Source organism: Xyrauchen texanus, chromosome 2 (genome assembly GCF_025860055.1).
Source record: "Xyrauchen texanus isolate HMW12.3.18 chromosome 2, RBS_HiC_50CHRs, whole genome shotgun sequence".
Lineage (NCBI taxonomy): Eukaryota > Metazoa > Chordata > Actinopteri > Cypriniformes > Catostomidae > Xyrauchen > Xyrauchen texanus.
In genome coordinates, this window is record NC_068277.1 from 24,853,148 (window position 1) to 24,872,658 (window position 19,511).

At 44.3% G+C, this 19,511-nt stretch overlaps 1 pseudogene; it reads right to left on the reverse strand.

Annotated features, from left to right (window-relative positions):
* Positions 1–10,009: 10,009 nt before the first annotated feature.
* LOC127655159 (transcription factor HES-1-like) lies at positions 10,010–12,761 on the reverse strand (annotated as a pseudogene).
* Between the last annotated feature and the right edge of the window lie 6,750 nt (positions 12,762–19,511).

Below are 19,511 nucleotides of genomic sequence, written 5' to 3' on the forward strand. Positions count from 1 at the left end.
AACAATTAGGGGAGCCACCTTCCACTCATCAGCAGCAGGAGGCAGATGGCGCATCCTCTAATATAGATCAGAGCCAGGCAGCTAATACAAATACGGTTATGTTTCCTTTGATGATAGGGACACTATGGGGTCCAAAATTTAATGGTGAACAAACTATTCAGAATTGTTTTCAGGGGTGGCTTACCGCTCAGACATCAATGTTTAACATATATCCTTTTTCTGACGTACAAAAGGTTTCAGCTCTTATAAGTAATCTGGAGGGCGAAGCAAAGAGGGAAGTACTAGCTTTGCCGGCAGCCCAGCGTGTAACTGTTGAGTAGATTTTGACCTTTTTAAAAGGCATTTATGGAGATTTAGTCCCCCTTGCTAATCTTCAGTCACAATTTTTCACTCGTAAACAAAGGACTAATGAGAATGTTAGACAGTTTGCCCTGGCACTTCAAGAATTAAGTAACCGTCTTGGAGGTAGGGGGGATGGTACTACTGGGGGTAATATTTTACGAGATCAATTTATTTCAGGACTGTCGGATGTAGGATTGCGTAGGGAACTCCGGAGAATGGTTCGAGCTAGACCCAATGTTGCTTTTTTAGAGGTTAAACAGGAAGCAATTTTACGAGCCGATGAGTTTGGGGAAATAGCACAAGCAGTAGCCACAACAGTGCAGGTAATACCTCGCCTGGATACAACAAATTTAGTTAAGGAAATTAGACAGGAGGTGTTTTTGCAGTTGAATGGTGAAATAAAAGAAATTTTGGCTGGAATGATTAAAGAAGTGCGTGAGGGGGTACAGAATCTACTACCAAGAAGCGAAAGTGCAGGAACTAGGAATGAGTTAAGGGGAGGCCGAAGAGACTCTGATCAATTCGACCATCGGGGAAGACCTATTTGCCGTCGTTGTAAGCGAGTTGGCCACATTGAAAGGCGTTGTAGGGTTGCGGATGGAGCACAGGGGTCTTTAAACTAATAAAACCCACTGTGCAGGCCCAAACAGTGGGTATTTTGGGTAGTGGCCAATTAGAGAACAAAGAACATTTAATAGGGCAATGTCCGGTAGTCGAAGTAGTTATACAAGGGGTTAAAACACCTTGTTTAATTGATACTGGGTCACAAGTGACGACATTGACAGAAAGTTACTTTAAGAAACATTTTGAAACTGGACGGCCACCCATTCAAAAGTTTAATCTGGTAGCTGCTAATGGGTTAGTTATTCCATACATTGGGTATATTGAGGTGGACTTAAATATATGTGGAGAAATAATACCAAAAAGAGGAGTATTGTTTGTTAAAGATTCCTGTGGGTCATCGTATCCGGGATTGATTGGCATGAATGTAATCAGAGAATGTAGAGAATTTTTGATGACGCAGCCTGGGGACAGTTGTTCGGGGTTAGAAAGTGTAGCCCAAGTTAAGGTGTGACGTCAAATGTTCTCTGTGTGTGAAGATTTGTTAAAGTTTGCTGATGAGTTAGGGCAGGTAAGTTCTATTTATTGGCCACAGGGAAGACTGAAGGTTATTCCAGCTCATTCGGAGGTTGTGGTAGAGGCCTGTGCACGTTTACTACCTGATGGAAAGGACTATGTGGGCTTGGTAGAGCCTCTCCAAGAAGATGCTTTGCCAGGGCAGTTACTGGTAGCCCTGTCACTTAGTACAGTGTCAAAGGGTAGAGTTATGGTCTGAATATTGAACCTTTCCCCAGCTCCAGTGACACTTTTTAAGTGTTGTCGGATAGGGCATATTTTTGATGTAGAGTTATGCCCTTTGAAATCTCAAGGAGAAGTAGAGTTAAGACCATTGGATGAGGAGACCGTGGAGGTAGGGGTCAGGCAGACTAGAGTGCAGGAATTACCATCAGAACATGCGTCTTGGCCGGTAGCTGTTTCTTTAGAGTAGAGCCGTTACAATTTACCATTGAACAACAGGAGATGATTACCAAATTATTATCTAAGCATTAGAAGGTTTTTTCAGAACATGATGAAGATTATGGGTATACTGATAAGGTCCAACATGTCATACCTACAGGTGATTCTGCGCCAATTAGAGAACGATATAGTAGAATTCCACCAAAATTGTACCAAGAGGTCAGGTGGTTTTTGGGGAATATGATGGACCATGGGATCATTAGGGAAAGCTATAGTCCTTGGGCAGTACCTGTAGTGCTGGTAAGAAAGAAGGACGGCACCCTTCGTTTCTGCGTAGACTACAGGCGGCTGAATGGTGTTACCCATAAAGATGCATACCCACTCCCCAGAATTGAGGAATCATTGGCTTCATTGAAAAAATCTAGCATGTTTTCAACATTAGATTTAGCACATGGGTATTGGCAGGTGGGGGGTGCACCCAGCTGACAAAGAAAAGACTGCTTTTGTGACTCCGATGGGGCTATTTGAATTTAATTGGATGCCGATGGTGGTATGTAATGCCCCAGGAACTTTTCAGAGACTGGTGGAGAGCTGCCTGGGTGACCAAAATTTTGAAACACTGCTGCTTTATTTGGATGATATAATTCCCCATCCTTTGAGGATCATATTTCCCACCTGGATTTGGTTTTCAGTCGTCTGGGGAATTATGGCTTAAAAGTTAAACCCATCAAGTATTCTCTTTTTCAGACTAAAGTCCAGTATTTAGGCCATGTGATTGCAGAAGGTGGCGTTTCACCAGACCCAGAGAAACTGCGGGCAGTGGAGGCCTGGACAACTCCTCAGAATATTACTCAACTTCGGGCTTTCTTGGGCCTAGCGGGATACTACAGGCATTTTATCAAAGATTTTGCCCAGATTGCAGCACCCCTGAATTCAATGATGTGGGGTACATCAAAGAGGTGCACCCAATCTGCTCCAGGTAGAAAAGTTCATTGGGCATGGGGAGAGGCACAGGATACAGCTTTCAAGAAATTAAAATTCAGCCTCTTACAAGCACCAATATTGACATATGCTGACTTTCAGTTGCCATTCGTGTTGTACACTAATCTAGCCAGAAAGGTTTGGGGCAGTGCTGGCACAGGTACAGGAGGGGCAGGAGAAAGTGATTGCTTATGCAAGTAGAAGCCTCCGTCCAGCTGAAAGGAATGATAAAAACTACAGCTCATTCAAACTGGAATTGCTGGCCTTAAAATGGGCCATAGTGGAAAAGTTTACAGAATATCTATGTGTCTCCCTTTACTGTGTTCACAGATAATAATCCATTGGATCATTTGAATACAGCAAACCTAGGTGCAGTGGAGCAGCGGTAGGCAGCCCAGCTGGCAGGGTTCCAGTTTGAGGTGCGCTATAGATCTGGGCGGACGAATGGAAATGCTGATGCCCTGTCCAGGTGGCCTAGGGGTGAAACGGAAGGTAGCCCAGCCGAGGACTGGGTAGCCCCTTGTGGTTGGATCGGATATGTGGCACCTGAAGTAGTTTGTGCCTGTGTGCAGGCTTTTGTTCCAGTGAGGGAGCATCTTAAGGAATGCCGGGATGGTGGAATAGCAGCACAGAAAAATCCAGAGGACAGACTTGGCCCCAGTCTTCTGGCCGATTGGGTCAGGGCCCAACGTACAGATCCTGTAGTGTCAAGGTTATGGGTCTACAGGGACAGAGGGAGAGGGCCTGCCCCAAAAGAGCGAGCAGCAGAAGATCGGTCAACCCAGATGTTGCTACGACATTGGACTCGCATATGTGTTGAGGGGAGGTTGCTTTGCAGAGAGGTATGCGATCCAAAGACTCTTGACCAGATGAAACAAGTGATAGTGCCCCATTGTCTGCAGAATCAAGTTTTGGAATGGGTGCATGACCAGGCTGGACATCTTGGGGTGGAGAAGGTCCTGGGTTTGGTACGTCGACTCTTCTTTTGGCTGGGCCTGGCACGAGGAGTAGAGAAGTGTTGTCTCCAATGTGTTCGTTGTAGTCTGCGGAAAACCCCAGAACACAGCTCTCAACTAGATCCTTCAAGGCAAATCATAGCTCTCACCTAGATCCATCAACATCACAGCCAGTTCTCACATGCGATCCGTTAAAGTCAAATCCAGCTCTCATACGCGATCTGTTAACTTTACCGCCAGCTCTTGCATGCAATCTGTTAACGTCACAGCCAGATCTCACGCGTGATCCGTTAACTTTATCGCCAGCTCTTGCATGCGATCCGTTAACGTCACAGCCAGATCTCACACGGGATCTGTTAACGTCACAGCCAACTCTCAGACACGGTCAGTTAACGTCACAGCCAGATCTCACACGGGATCTGTTAATGTCACAGCCAACTCTCAGACACGGTCAGTTAACATCACAGCCAGCTCTCCCACGAGATCTGTTAACTTCACAGCCAGATCTTAGACACGAACAGTTAACATCACAGCCAGCTCTCACATGCGATCTGTTAACGTCACAGCCAACTCTCAGACACGGTCAGTTAACGTCACAGCCAGCTTTCCCACGAGATCCGTTAACTTCACAGCCAGCTCTCACATGCGAATCCGTTAACGTCACATCCAGTTCTCATACGCAATCTGTTATCATCACATCTAGCTCTCACACACGATCCCTTAAAATTACAGCCAGCTCTCACACGCAATCCTTTAACGTCACAGCTAGCTCTCACATGTGAACCATTAACGTCACGGCCAGCTCTCACATGCGATCCGTTAACGTCACAGCCAGCTCGCACATGCGATCTGTTAACGTCACAGCCAGCTCTCACATGCAATCCGTTATCATCACATCCTTCTCTCACATGCAATCCGTTAAAATCACATCCTTCTCTCACACGCAATCCGTTAAAATCACATCCTTCTCTCACACGCAATCCGTTAAAATCACATCCTTCTCTCACACGCAATCCGTTAAAATCACATCCTTCTCTCACACGTGATCCGTTAAAATTACAGCCAGCTCTCACACGCGATCCATTAATGTCACAGACAGCTCTCTCATGCCATCCATTAATTTCACAGCCTGCTCTCACACACACAATCTGTTAACGTCACAGCCAGCTCTCACATGCGATCCATTCACGTCACAGCCAGCTTTCAGATGAGATCAGTAAAAGTCACGGCCAGCTCTCAGACGAGATCCATAACACCACATCCAGATCTCACCTAGATCTGTCAAAGCAATACACCTCTCTTAACTAGATCCGTCTATGCAAAACGCAGCTCTCACCTAGATCCATCAACATCTCTGCCAGTTCTCACATGTGATCCATTAACGTCAATCGCAGTTCTCACACGCGATCCGTTAATGTCATAGCCAGCTCTCATACGCGTTCCATTAACGTCACAGCCAGCTATCACATGCGATCCGTTAACATCACATCCTGCTCTCACACGCGATCCATTAATGTCACAGACAGCTCTCTCATGCCATCCATTAATTTCACAGCCTGCTCTCACACACACAATCTGTTAACGTCACAGCCAGCTCTCACATGCGATCCATTCACGTCACAGCCAGCTTTCAGATGAGATCAGTAAATGTCACGGCCAGCTCTCAGATGAGATCCATAACACCACATCCAGTTCTCACACGCGAGCGATCCCTTAACGTCAAAGCCAGCTCTCATACGTGATCCGTTATCGTCACAGCCAGCTCTCACCCTCGATCAATTAACATCACATCCAGATCTCACCTAGATCTGTCAAAGCAATACACCTCTCTTAACTAAATCTGTCTATGCAAAACGCAGCTCTCACCTAGATCCATCAACATCACTGCAAGTTCTCACATGTGATCCATTAACGTCAATCCAGTTCTCACACGCGATCCGTTAATGTCATAGCCAGCTCTCACATGCGATCCGTTAACGTCACCACTAGCTCTCGCATGTGATCCTTTAATGTCACAGCCAGCTCTCACGTGCGATCCATTAACGTCACAGCCAGTTCTCACATGTGATCCCTTAACTTCATAGCCAGCTCTCATACGCGTTCCATTAACGTCACAGCCAGCTATCACATGTGATCCGTTAACATCACATCCTGCTCTCACACGCTATCTGTTAAAATCACAGCCAGCTCTCACAAGCGATCCATTAAAATCACAGCCAGCTCTCACACACGATCCATTAACGTCACAGCCAGCTCTCACATGCGATCAGTCAACATCACATCCTGCTCTCACACGCGATCCATTTAAATCACAGCCAGATTTCACACACGATCCATTAACGTCACAGCCAGCTCTCACATGCGATCAGTCAACATCACATCCTGCTCTCACACGCGATCCATTTAAATCACAGCCAGATTTCACACACGATCCATTAACATCACAGCCAGCTCTCACACGCGATCTGTTAAAATCACAGCCAGCTCTCACACGCGATCCATTAATGTCACAGCCAGCTCTCACACGCGATCCAGTAACTCCATAACCAGCTTTCAGATGTGATCAGTAAATGTTACGGCAGCTCTCAGACGAGATCCACAACGTCAAAGCCAACTCTCAAATGCGATCCGTTATCATCACATCCAGCTCCAATATATTAGAAATATGATAAATACATCACATACGGTATCCTCATATAGCAGCTCTCCCTGCCAAAGAAAGATTTTACTCCTACTGAAGTTTTATGTTGATGATGTACACTAAGGTAGCTGACAATCCGTTAAAGTGTAATAACCGTGCTCTAACTGGTTTAAGAAGTTGACTTCCTCATCTATGCATACAAATACTATCCATCTGTCCCAACCCCCATACATTCCATTACTGTATCCCTGTCTGTCAGCGCTTGAAGTGTGCCCGCGCGGCATGCTCTCTTCAGTCTGCAAAGGAGTGAGTGCAACTTTATTCTGTTTTTCATCTGTAACATATGCTGTAACATCTTGATAACATACAACATTTGAGTGGTATTGTTACAAAAAAAGTGACTTGTGATAGACCAACAAACTTTCATTCATTACTGACATTCAATTTGAGATCTTCAGTGTTATATGTACAGTTGAAGTCAGAGGTTTACATACACTTAGGTTGAAGCCATTCAAACACATTTTTTAACCACTCCACAGATTTCATATTAGCAAACTATAGTTTTCTCAAGTAATCTAGGACATCTACTTTGTACATGACACAAATATTTTTTTCTAACAATTGTTTACAGATTATTTCACTTTTAATTGAATATAACAATTCCAGTGGGTCAGAAGTTAACTGTTCCTATAAGCAGCGTGGAAAATTCCAGAAAAAGACAGCTTCTGATAGGCTAATTGGAGTCAATTGGAGGTGTGCCTGTGGATGTATTTTAAGGCCTACCTTCAAACTCTGTGCCTCTTTGCTTTACATCATTAGAAAATCAAAAGAAATCAGCCAAGACCTCAGAAAAAAAATTGTGGACCTTACAAGTCTAGTTCATCTTTGGGAGCAATCTTCCAATTGCTGGAAGGTACCACTGTTCATCTGTACAAACAATAGTATGCAAGTACAAACACCATGGGACGATGCAGCCATCATACTGTTCAGGAAGGAGATGCATTATGTCTTCTAGAGATTAATGTAGTTTGGTGCCGAAAAGTGCAATTCAATCCCAGAACATCAGCAAAGGGCCTTGTGAAAATGCTGGAGGAAACAGGTAGACAAGTATCTATATCCACAGTAAAACGAGTCCTATATCGAAATAAACTGAAAGGGTGCTCAGCAAGGAAGAAACAACTGCTCCAAAACTGCCATAAAAAAGCCAGACTACAGTTTGCAAGTGCACATAAGGACAACGATCTTACTTTTTTTAAGAAATTTCTTCTGGTCTGATGAAACAAAAATGCAGCTGTTTGGCCCTAATGACCATCGTTATTTTTGAAGGAAAAAGGGTGAGTCTTGTAAGCCAAATTACCCCATCCCAACCATGAAGCATGGGAGTGGCAACATCATGTTGTGGGGGTGCTTTGCTGCAGGAGGGACTTGTGCACTTCACAAAATAGATGGCATCATGAGGAAGGAAAATTATGTGAATCTATTGAATCAAAATCTCAAGACATCAGCCAGGAAGTTAAAGCTCAGTCTCAAATGGCTCTTCCAAATGGACAAGCATACACCAAAGTTGTGGCAAAATGGCTTAAGGACAACAAAGTCAAGGTATTGGAGTGGCCATCACAAAGCCCTGACCTCAATCTGATAGAAAATATGTGGGCAGAACTGAAAAAGCAAGGAGACCTACAAACCTGACTTAGTTACATCAGTTCTGTCTGGAGGAATGGGAAAAAATTTCATTGTGAGAAGCTTGTGGAAGGCTAGTCATAAAGTTTGAACCAAGTTAGACAATTTAAAGGCATTGCTACCAAATACTAACAAAGTGTATGTAAACTTATGATCCACTGGGAATGTGATGAAAGAAATAAAAGCTGAAATAAACAATTCTCTCTACAATTATTCTGACATTTCACATTCTTAAAATAAAGTAGTGATCCTAACTGACCTAAGACGGGTAAAGTTTTCTACAATTAAATGTCAGGAATTGTGAAAAACTGAGTTTAAATTTATTTGACTAAGGTGTATGTAAACTTCTGACTTCAACTGTAAGTATATTTTTCTTTTAAGTATGAAAAAAAAATTTAGGCTCTGTTGCTTTGCTAGGAAGCTAAAGAACTCCCAACGTTTTATGCACCACTGTACACCCAAGTTATGCAACCCCCATCTGTTTCCCTTGCATACAATATCCAAAGCCAAACAAACGCCCCATTCATCTCTGAACACTCTCCCCGCCAGCTGATACTCAATAATGAACCTCAAGGGGAATCAGGGGATCACAAGGCCCAAACTGGTTTCCAGACTGCACAGCCTGGATGGTCACACAACATGAATAAAGCCCATTCTTTGTAGTAGCCTACTTTATAAGACTAACTTTGCAAAAGCAATTACCAAGTGTTGAGTATGATCACAAGCTGAACTAAAGATAAAGATGTAAATGTCCAGGCACAAGATTGAGCATCCCTGCCCTACATGGTTTATTTCCAGTGAATGAGGGGGGCAGTTAGGGGATCAATGTTTTTCCCAGATGTGAAAAATGTATTTTCAGATGTAGTGGGACACTAGGGAAGTGAGGAGCAATCCATTAGGGGGCAGTTTGATTATTTTGGCATGAAAGTGTAGCATCTGGTTGGCACGAGCTGCACCTCTCAAGTGGCATGTTACAAGTGACATCTAAAAGCAAAGTAATAGTATGGTTTTCCTAGATAATGGAGAAAATGTTGCTTGTATCATTCTTTATTTGTAGTTTGGTTACTGGTCAGATGCATTAATGGTTTTTCATTTTGTGGATCTTGAGCAACTTTATCTCTGGCGCATTATATTCTCCATCGAGAACAGCAGAAACAGAAAAACTCACGCCTGAAGGCGGCGAGGCATTTCAGCACTGACTGCGCGTGCTCGTTGGTGAGGCGCATTGACATTGAGACTGATTCTAACTCCATGCAGATAAAAGAGATGCTCTGAACCGGGGCGAGCTTGCTCTTTTCCCAGTTGACCTGAAGCCCTAAACGGCTGAGATGTTCATCTCCTCCATTTTACACATTCTAAGCCATTATTGGTCCACAGATTACAGAGATTTGCATTTTAGGTAAGAATTTCAACAGAACCCCTTTATTACATGTCCAAAATATTAAATTTCTACAACTTAACAATGTAAAATAATATGAAAAATTAAAAAGGTAAGAGAGAAAAAAAATCAACACAAACAAAGCCCCCTAAGGTAATCTAATATTGCCCAATACAAGACATTCAGTTGTGCTAAAAGCAGTCAAGACTGCAATTCCTCTAAATGAACACTAACATACAATATCGTAATGTCAGTCAAAGAGGGTGACTTTGGTGTCATCAAACATTTTTATTCATACCCTCAAAGCATGCAAACAGCATAATCAACCAAACATGCAGTACAGTGCTTCAAATGATACCACAAAACACAGGAAGACTGTGTAACCCAATATTATGTATCCAGCCCCCTCTGAATGGAAAGCACTCCGACCTCTCAAGAGATCAAATGTAATGGAAATGATTTGGTATGGGAGTGCAGGCCAGGAAAGGCAAATGTGGGCTGGGCTGGATTCATTCAGCAGGGCCTCCACATGGAGGGATCACCCCAAGGAATGAAGGGGGAAGGGCTGATTGTCCCAGATGCTGAGGGGAAGGAGACCTGGGTGAAGAGAGCTGTTCTCTGTGTATGTCGTAACTTCGCTCTCTAATGAGTTGGACTCTAGGAGAGTGGGAAGGAGAGTAGGGAGGGGTGTGCAGGCGGAGAGGGTGGGACTGTAAGGAGATCAGGCTTAGAGGGAATGTGTAGGGGATATTGGAAGAGGCCTGGAGGTGCCAACAGAACTCATGCTACTGGCCTCAGTACTAATATTTGCCAAAGATTTCAGCAAATGGTTTAGCAGACTTGTGCCAATAGACTTGTCCATCCCAGGGCAGCTCAGGAGCAAGTTATTCACCTTGTGCATGCAATGAATATAACCACTACTGTATCTTTGTCGAGACTCTAACCCAGTGCCTGGTCTGTGACTACCAACTGAAAATCAAAGCAAAGTGATACATGTATAACAAGGGTCTGATTTCTTTTAAACATTTTGTCAATCATGAATTCCACCGAGAGATCAGTAGGGACTGTCCATCTATATGTTTGAAATAATATTGAGCAGTGTTGGCTATAATCTGATTGTTTTAAAAAATAAAATAAAAGGAACATTACATTTTAAATTCTTGTAATCAGATTACAGTTACTGACTTTCAATAATGCTATTATTAAGTAATTATAAGAGATAAATGTGTGGTGCTGAGTAGGTGTGTGCAGTGGAGGCATTATCTGTATTTATATCTGTATCTTTTCATATGACAAAATGATCTGTATCTGTCTCTGTATTCAGAAAGAACCGGGTTTGGCGGGGCTTAAACAGGAAGTGCGTCAAAATTAAATGAAACGCCCATTTTTAAGTATTACTCTTTTTAGTTTCTATTAATAAAATATGCCTTGTATATGCTTTTTCATAATAATAGACTAATAATAATAATAATAGTAATAATATGCAATTATAATTTTTTTTTAAATATTATTTTATTCTTTTTTTTCTTACTAGATGATGCTGAATTTGTAGGCTGCATTAACAGTGGAATATGTTGTTAACTTAGGTTTCTCCTGGTATTTCAGATATTAATATCTGCATGAAATCATTTTTATTTGTCTGTACATGTATAACAGAATGAGTTGTCAAGCAAAATGTGAAATGTCAAGCACACCTTTTTGCAGTGGATAATAAATACAATTTCAAACCTTTAAAGAAAATCAATATAGCCCACAAACACATGAATTTCCCATAAATCTATCAGGAATTTTAATGAAAGGAGACCATTATTTAGTTAAATAATAATAATAATAATAATAATGTTAAATTCATATAGCACCTTACCAGAGTTCAAGAACACTTAACATTTTCAAATTCAGCACAGTTTAAAGAAGAAGAAAAAAATAATGTTTCAGTTTCTTCATTTTCCATAAGAAGTAGTATTCCTAATAGATGAATACTCTATGGAGCATTTTAACTTTTTTTTGGAATTAAGTCAAAACCAGTAAATAACCATAATCGCTGATGTGAATAGAAATGTGATCAACTTTGAGAGATGGCTAGAAGAGCTCCGACGTGAAATCAACACTTCGTGTCAGGAATTTAACATCGCGCTAAGGTTTAGGCTATAAATAAATACATGGGAATTATGTGTGAATCACATATATTACATTAGACATTTCAAGAAGTGGAAAGTTGAAATAATGTCGTATCTTAGTTAATGTTACATTGACAAGCTCCAGACATGCACAATTAACAAAGACCACAAATGAGTCGAGACCGCAGCCATCCGATCGGAAATCACACCGTGCACATTTTTATTCATAAAGTTGTAAAATATTGGCTGCACAGATTCATAAATTCATTGTATTTTGGATAAGTTTATTTAAAATTTCCCTTTATACTTGTGCTTTTTGGATAGTCAGTCAAATAAAAAAAATATATATATTTTTCGGATGAATTCGTTATTCGTTTTGAAGTCATTATCCGTGCCTTTCCGAATAAGGTATTCGGCTTCGGTGTATGACTTCTGGGCAACAATGAACACGGAAGAAATATACACATTATTTTTTTATTCAGTGGAAAAACAAACACTTTCTGTGAAAGGGTTCTAAAAAAGTAACTTTAAAGTAATTAGAAATTGAATAACTGCTCCATACAGTAATCAGAATAATATTCCGATTACAATTTTAGAAAAGTAATTAGTCATTTGTAATGGATACATTTTTTTCAAGTAACTTTCCCAAAACTGATAGTTAATACGGTTTAAAAATGAAATGCTATGGACATTGAATCTTTGAGCTAAATTATATTTAACACATAAAGACTAACCTTGTCCATTGCCTTTTTGAAGGTTTTCCATGTGCTGAACTGTTCTCAAGAACATCAGCCTTCTCCAATTTAGATTGCTGTGGGACAGGTCAGGAAAATTAAATTAAATTTAATATAAATATAAACAAAAATAACTTCATACTGGTACAAAGAGATACATAATGTTAATATTTTGTTGTTGTGTATTTAACTTGTTTCACTTACATCCAAATTGTAGGCATGAACTATAATGCCCTTAAGTTGCGCAAGGCTTGAGTTTATCCGCTCTCTTCGTTTCTTCTCTATCAAGGCTTCCGCTCATATTGACGCACAGAAATGCTAAAAGACACCAGCAGACAGTGCTCACCCTTTCAGTCATAATGCTCGTTCAAACAGGGGCAGTGGTTTACTGAGGTAATGACAGAAAAACATCATCTGGAGTTATTCACACTATGTAATGACAAACCTAGACATGACATGTATTATAGTGGGCTTGTGTGACCATTTTTACAGGCTTATTTAATTGCAGAGGTGTTAAAACATTGATAATGTTCTTTAATCCTCGTTAATAAACGATACCCTTATGAAAACTACCCATGGATTTACTGTAGTAATATTGTATTAACAATGACTTGTAACCACGACTGTAGAACCATATTGTTTTTTTTTAATGTATTTATTTTTTTTTTGCATTAAATTAACCATGGTTTTGCTACAGCATTACTTTAGTATTCATATTGTTACTTGGTTTAAGTAATAGTTACCATATGTTAATACCTATGGTTACTTTTGTGGTTTTATATGTTGCTTGTACTTACACATTTTTAAAAGGTAAACAAAGCAGCCTAATAATTTCTGCTTAGGCCTATAAATATATACAAAATGTAAGTAATAATTTAAGTTATATATTTTATCCAAAGACTTTGTTTATTTGTCAAATTATTAGAGGCATCTGCATTGGTATCGACATCGGCGATACTGACCTAAAAATACTTGGTATCTGATCGAAAAGAAAATAAGTGGTATCGCCCATCCGTATGACCCACTGTCAGAAATAGTTATACGTATTTGTCTCAGCTGAAAAATTTGATTACCATACAAGCTTACAATTGAAACTTGATCTTAACTTCTTTAGGAACAATTTTAGCTAAAATGTTATCACAATTAGGATGCACCTGTGGATAGCTAAAAGAGTGAATTTTTAATTAAGTCCACTGATGTGCCACATTGGTTTTGTTCCTTATCCTGTCATAAAGGACATATTATTGGAGTGGTGCATTCTGAATATTTAATTTGACTTCATGCAAAGTTATTTGTAATATGCAAACAAAACAAGAATGGACTATGCTAACCTAACAAAGACAGAGGAACAATAGCAAAAAATCTTATGCTGTGTCTAAAATCATCCACTCGTTCACTCATTCACTATTTCCTAGTGAATAGCTGTGAGTGTACTATATTTCAGCAGCGAATGAACGAACTGAGAGCGCGTTTTCAGACGTTGACGTAAATTCCATGCGCCAGAGAACACTCGGGAGCTGTATATATAGATACATACAGGTGCTGGTCATATAATTAGAATATCATCAAAAAGTTGATTTATTTCAGTAACTCTTGGATATTATATTCATTCATTACACATACACTGATATATTTCAAATGTTTATTTCATTTAATTGACAACTAATGAAAATCGACTCGGTTACCTAACGTAACCTCGGTTCTCTCTAGATGAGGGAACGAGTATTGCGTAAGCTAGCTTACACTACGGGAAAGATTCATCTTTTCTGAGATATTGAAGCCAAAAAATTATCCTTAATTTTGTATCATTTGTCAACGCAGTGCAGCAACTGCAGACCTTGAGCGGGCTAGCTAGCGAGCTCATTGGTTGCTCTGCGGCAACTGCTGCAGCCTATAGACGAACTTGGGCGAACTCGCGTCCAATGAGAGGCGTCCGCGCTACTGCATCAAAGCCCGCCAAAATGGGCGTGGCTAGAGTGCATATAAGCGTAGTTCGTGAGGCCGGAACCCTGGTTTTCATTGAATGAAGCGAAAGTCGCTCGTGGCGCGAACAGCGGCCGGCTACGCAATACTCGTTCCCTCATCTAGAGAGAACCGAGGTTACGTTAGGTAACCGATTCGTTCTCTTACGAGAGGTTCTCTCAGTATTGCGTAAGCTAGCTTACGCTACGGGAACCCATTGTCAACGCCGTGCGCGCCAAGCATCCACTGCATGAGCCCCGGGGTGGGGGACCCGGGGAGCCCTTGTGAGTGGGGAAATAATATTTGGCCGGCAAGAGTGCGGGCCAGTGTGTGTGTAATACATAAGCACATAGTGGGAAGGGAACGACACAGCGGCGGTGCCGGTCTGTGTGGAATGAGTCCCATCAGTGCAGCTCACCAGGGGAGCTGTAGCGTATTAAACCGCTAGTAGTTTTGCCTGCAGGGCGGGCACTTCCAGATTGTAAAATCTGACAAAGGTGGAGGGGGAAGCCCAGCCCGCTGCCTCACATATGTCGTGAATGGAAATCCCGCTGGACCATGCCCACGATGAGGCCATGCCTCTAGTGGAGTGAGCCCTAATGCCCAACGGGCATGGCAGGTCTTTTGACGCCAGTATGCGGCAGCAATAGCGTCCACTATCCATCTAGACAGTGTCTGTTTCGAGGCGGCGAGACCTTTGGTGCGCCCTCGAACGAAACGAAAAGCTGCTCAGAGCGTCTGAAAGAGGTGGAGCGCGCAGTATACAATCTCAGTGCTCTGACTGGGCAAAGGAGATTGGCGTCGCTTTCGCTATCGGATGCTGGCAGCGCCGATAGGGAAATGACCTGTGCTCTGAAAGGAGTACCGATCACCTTGGGAACATAGCTGTGTCTAGGCTTTAAAATGACCTTGGAGTCACTTGGTCCAAACTCAAGACACGCAGCGCTGACAGACAGCGCGTGAAGGTCTCCCACACGTTTGACTGATGACAGGGCAGTCAGAAAAACGGTTTAGAGTGAAAGGTATTTCAAATCCACGGATTGAAGCGGTTCGAAAGGGGGGCTTTCATAGTTTCGAGAACTATAGAAAGATCCCAGATAGGAACCGATGGGGGGCGCGGGGGGGGTCATCCTTCTAGCTCCCTTGAGGAAGCGGATGACCAGCTCATTTTTTCCCAGTGACTGGCCGTGCAGGGGTTCGGCGAAGGCCGCGACGGCCGCCACATACACTTTGAGCGTGGATGGGGATCTGCCCTTATCCAGCAGCTCTTGTAAAAACACGAGCAGCGATGACACCCCACATGTCCGTGGGTCCAGGTCTCTGTCGGTGCACCATTTTTAAAACACAGACCATTTTGACGCATAGAGTCTTCTCGTGGAAGGGGCTCTAGCGTGTATGATGGTGTTTATTACCCCTTCTGGCAGAGCCAGAGCACCGAGTGACGCATTTCCCTGATCCTCTGCATTACCTGTGGCAATAGCGAGACGGGAGGGAAGGCGTAAAGCGGGCGGTTGGGCCAGTCCTGGGCCAGCGCGTCCTCGCTTTTCAAGAAAAATATTGGGCAGTGAGAGTTCTCTTCTGACGCAAAGAGGTCTATCTCTGCTCTGCCGAATATGCGGCATAACTTCTGGACTGTTTGAGCATGCAGGAACCATTCCCTGGAGGAATATTGTCTCTGGACAGTCTGTCTGGGCCGCCGCTCAGGTGGCCTGGCACGCGCGTCGCCCTCAGCGAGCGCAGGTGGCACTGGGACCAACTCAGTATGCGTTTCGTCAGATGGAAGAGGTTCCTGGATCTGACACCGCCCTGACGGTTTAGGTAGGATACCACAGATCTGTTGTCCTAACGGACCAGGACGTGGTGACCCTGAATGACCGGGAAAAAGCACACAAGCGCGTACTCGACCGCTATCATTTCCAGACAATTTATGTGAAGGAGCTTTTCCTGAACTGACCATAGGCCAAAAACCGGAGAGCCCTCGCAGACCGCGCCCCAACCCGTGTTGGACGCGTCTGTCGAGATGAGTTTTCGGCAAGATACAGCTCCCATCGTCACTCCCCGCTGATACCATTCGGCCACTGTCCAGGGCTGCAGAGCTGAAATACAGGTCTGAGTCACCTTGATCGGCTGGTGGACGCGCGGGTGTTTAGCCAATGCTGAAGCGGGCGCATGCGCAGTAAACCCAGCTGAAGTACTGCTGCGGCTGAGGCCATGTAACCTAGCACTCTCTGAAATTTTTTCAGAGGCGTGAGGCTGTTCATCTGAAAGGACGCGGCTAGTCGCTGAACACGGCGCGCACGCTGTGTAGATAAGCGAGCCGTCATTGCCACGGAGTCTAGTTCTATTCCAAGGAAGGAAATTGCCTGACTGGGCTGTAGTGAGCACTTGGTCCAGTTGACTACAAGACCCAAACTGTTCAGATGGCTGAGGAGAACTGTTCTGTGAGACAGAAGCTCCGTATGTGACTGTGCCATAATCAGCCAGTCGTCCAAATAGTTCAGAATTCGCAAGCCCTGACTCACGAGGGGTGCAAGCGCCGCGATCCATGCACTTCGTGAAAGTACGGGTGCTAAAGACAGGCCGAACGGAAGGACGGTGTATTGATAAACCTGGCCGTCGGCTAATCTCAAGAATGGCCTGTGACGGGATTTATCTGAATCTGAAAGTAGGCATCTTTCAGATCGAGAGAGATAAACTAGTCCCCTGGCGCCGTATGCGCGAGGAGTTTCCTGATTGTAAGCATTTTGAACGGTCTTTTGCAAGCACCTTGTTCAAACCCTTGAGATCTAATATTGGTCTGAGGCCGCCGTCTTTCTTGGGAACAAGAAAATAATGGCTGTAAAACCCCGACTCGCTCAGCTAAGGCGGCACTTCTCTATAGCCCTTTTGCACAGAAGGTTTGCTATTTCTGAGCTGAAGCATGCAGGCTGCTTCCGTGTTCACAATAGTTTCGAGCCAGCTCTGAAGCGGGAGGGCGGCGATCGAACTGTAGCAAATAGCCCTGTTTTATTGTGCTTAACACCCATTTGGATATCCCTGGGATAGCTTCCCACGCTTTGAAGCATAACGCTAGAGGGTGAATGGCCAAATCGCCCTGATTGCTGCACACAGCGCTGAACAGAATGTGTGAGCGCTTACTGTGCTTATGCATGACTGCTCGCAGACAGCAGGGACAGGCTGTTCTGTGAGTGACTTCCGATTGAGGTGAATGGGGAAAGAGTCACATCTGTTAAGTGATGCTGCGAGCATAGTCACGGGCACGGGACTTACATACAGAGAAGTGTTTGCTGGCCGTGTGACAGAGCGGGCAGAGAATGGGCGCACGCGACGTATTCGTGAGCCGCTTATTGACTCTAACACTCGAGCGGGCTGTGTCCGCTTTATGTGAGTGGGCTCTGATCGGGACATGGGAAGTGTAATGCTTGTGTGTAGAGGTGAACAACTGCAGACCTTGAGCGGGCTAGCTAGCGAGCTCATTGGTTGCTCTGCGGCAACTGCTGCAGCCTATAGATCGAACTTGAGCGAACTCGCGTCCAATGAGAGGCGTCCGCGCGCTACTGCATCAAAGCCCGCCAAAATGGGCGTGGCTAGAGTGCATATAAGCGTAGTTCGTGAGGCCGGAACCCTGGTTTTCATTGAATGAAGCGAAAGTCGCTGCGTGGCGCGAAGCACGGCGGCTACGCAATACTCGTTCCCTCATCTAGAGAGAACCGAGGTTACGTTAGGTAACCGATTCGTTCTCTTACGAGAGGTTCTCTCGTATATGCGTAAGCTAGCTTACGCTACGGAACCCATTGTCAACGCCGTCGCGCCAAGCATCCACTGCATGAGCCCCGGGGTGGGGGACCCGGGGAGCCCTTGTGAGTGGGGAAATAATATTTGGCCGGCAAGAGTGCGGGCCAGTGTGTGTGTAATACATAAGCACATAGTGGGAAGGAACGACACAGCGGCGGTGCCGGTCTGTGTGGAATGAGTCCCATCAGTGCAGCTCACCAGGGGAGCTGTAGCGTATTAAACCGCTAGTAGTTTTGCCTGCAGGGCGGGCACTTCCAGATTGTAAAATCTGACAAAGTTGGAGGGGGAAGCCCAGCCCGCTGCCTCACATATGTTGTGAATGGAAATCCCGCTGGACCATGCCCACGATGAGGCCATGCCTCTAGTGGAGTGAGCCCTAATGCCCAATGGGCATGGCAGGTCTTTTGACGCGTATGCGGCAGCAATAGCGTCCACTATCCATCTAGACAGTGTCTGTTTCGAGGCGGCGAGACCTTTGGTGCGCCCTCCGAACGAAACGAAAAGCTGCTCAGAGCGTCTGAAAGAGGTGGAGCGCGCAGTATACAATCTCAGTGCTCTGACTGGGCAAAGGAGATTGGCGTCGCTTTCGCTAGCGGATGCTGGCAGCGCCGATAGGGAAATGACCTGTGCTCTGAAAGGAGTACCGATCACCTTGGGAACATAGCTGTGTCTAGGCTTTAAAATGACCTTGGAGTCACTTGGTCCAAACTCAAGACACGCAGCGCTGACAGACAGCGCGTGAAGGTCTCCCACACGTTTGACTGATGACAGGGCAGTCAGAAAAACGGTTTAGAGTGAAAGGTATTTCAAATCCACGGATTGAAGCGGTTCGAAAGGGGGGCTTTCATAGTTTCGAGAACTATAGAAAGATCCCAGATAGGAACCGATGGGGCGCGGGGGTCATCCTTCTAGCTCCCTTGAGGAAGCCGGATGACCAGCTCGCTTTTTCCCAGTGACTGGCCGTGCAGGGGTTCGGCGAAGGCGCGACGGCCGCCACATACACTTTGAGCGTGGATGGGGATCTGCCCTTATCCAGCAGCTCTTGTAAAAACACGAGCAGCGATGACACCCCACATGTCCGTGGGTCCAGGTCTCTGTCGGTGCACCATTTTTAAAACACAGACCATTTTGACGCATAGAGTCTTCTCGTGGAAGGGGCTCTAGCGTGTATGATGGTGTTTATTACCCCTTCTGGCAGAGCCAGAGCACCGAGTGACGCATTTCCCTGATCCTCTGCATTACCTGTGGCAATAGCGAGACGGGAGGGAAGGCGTAAAGCGGGCGGTTGGGCCAGTCCTGGGCCAGCTGCCCTCGCTTTCAAGAAAAATATTGGGCAGTGAGAGTTCTCTTCTGACGCAAAGAGGTCTATCTCTGCTCTGCCGAATATGCGGCATAACTTCTGGACTG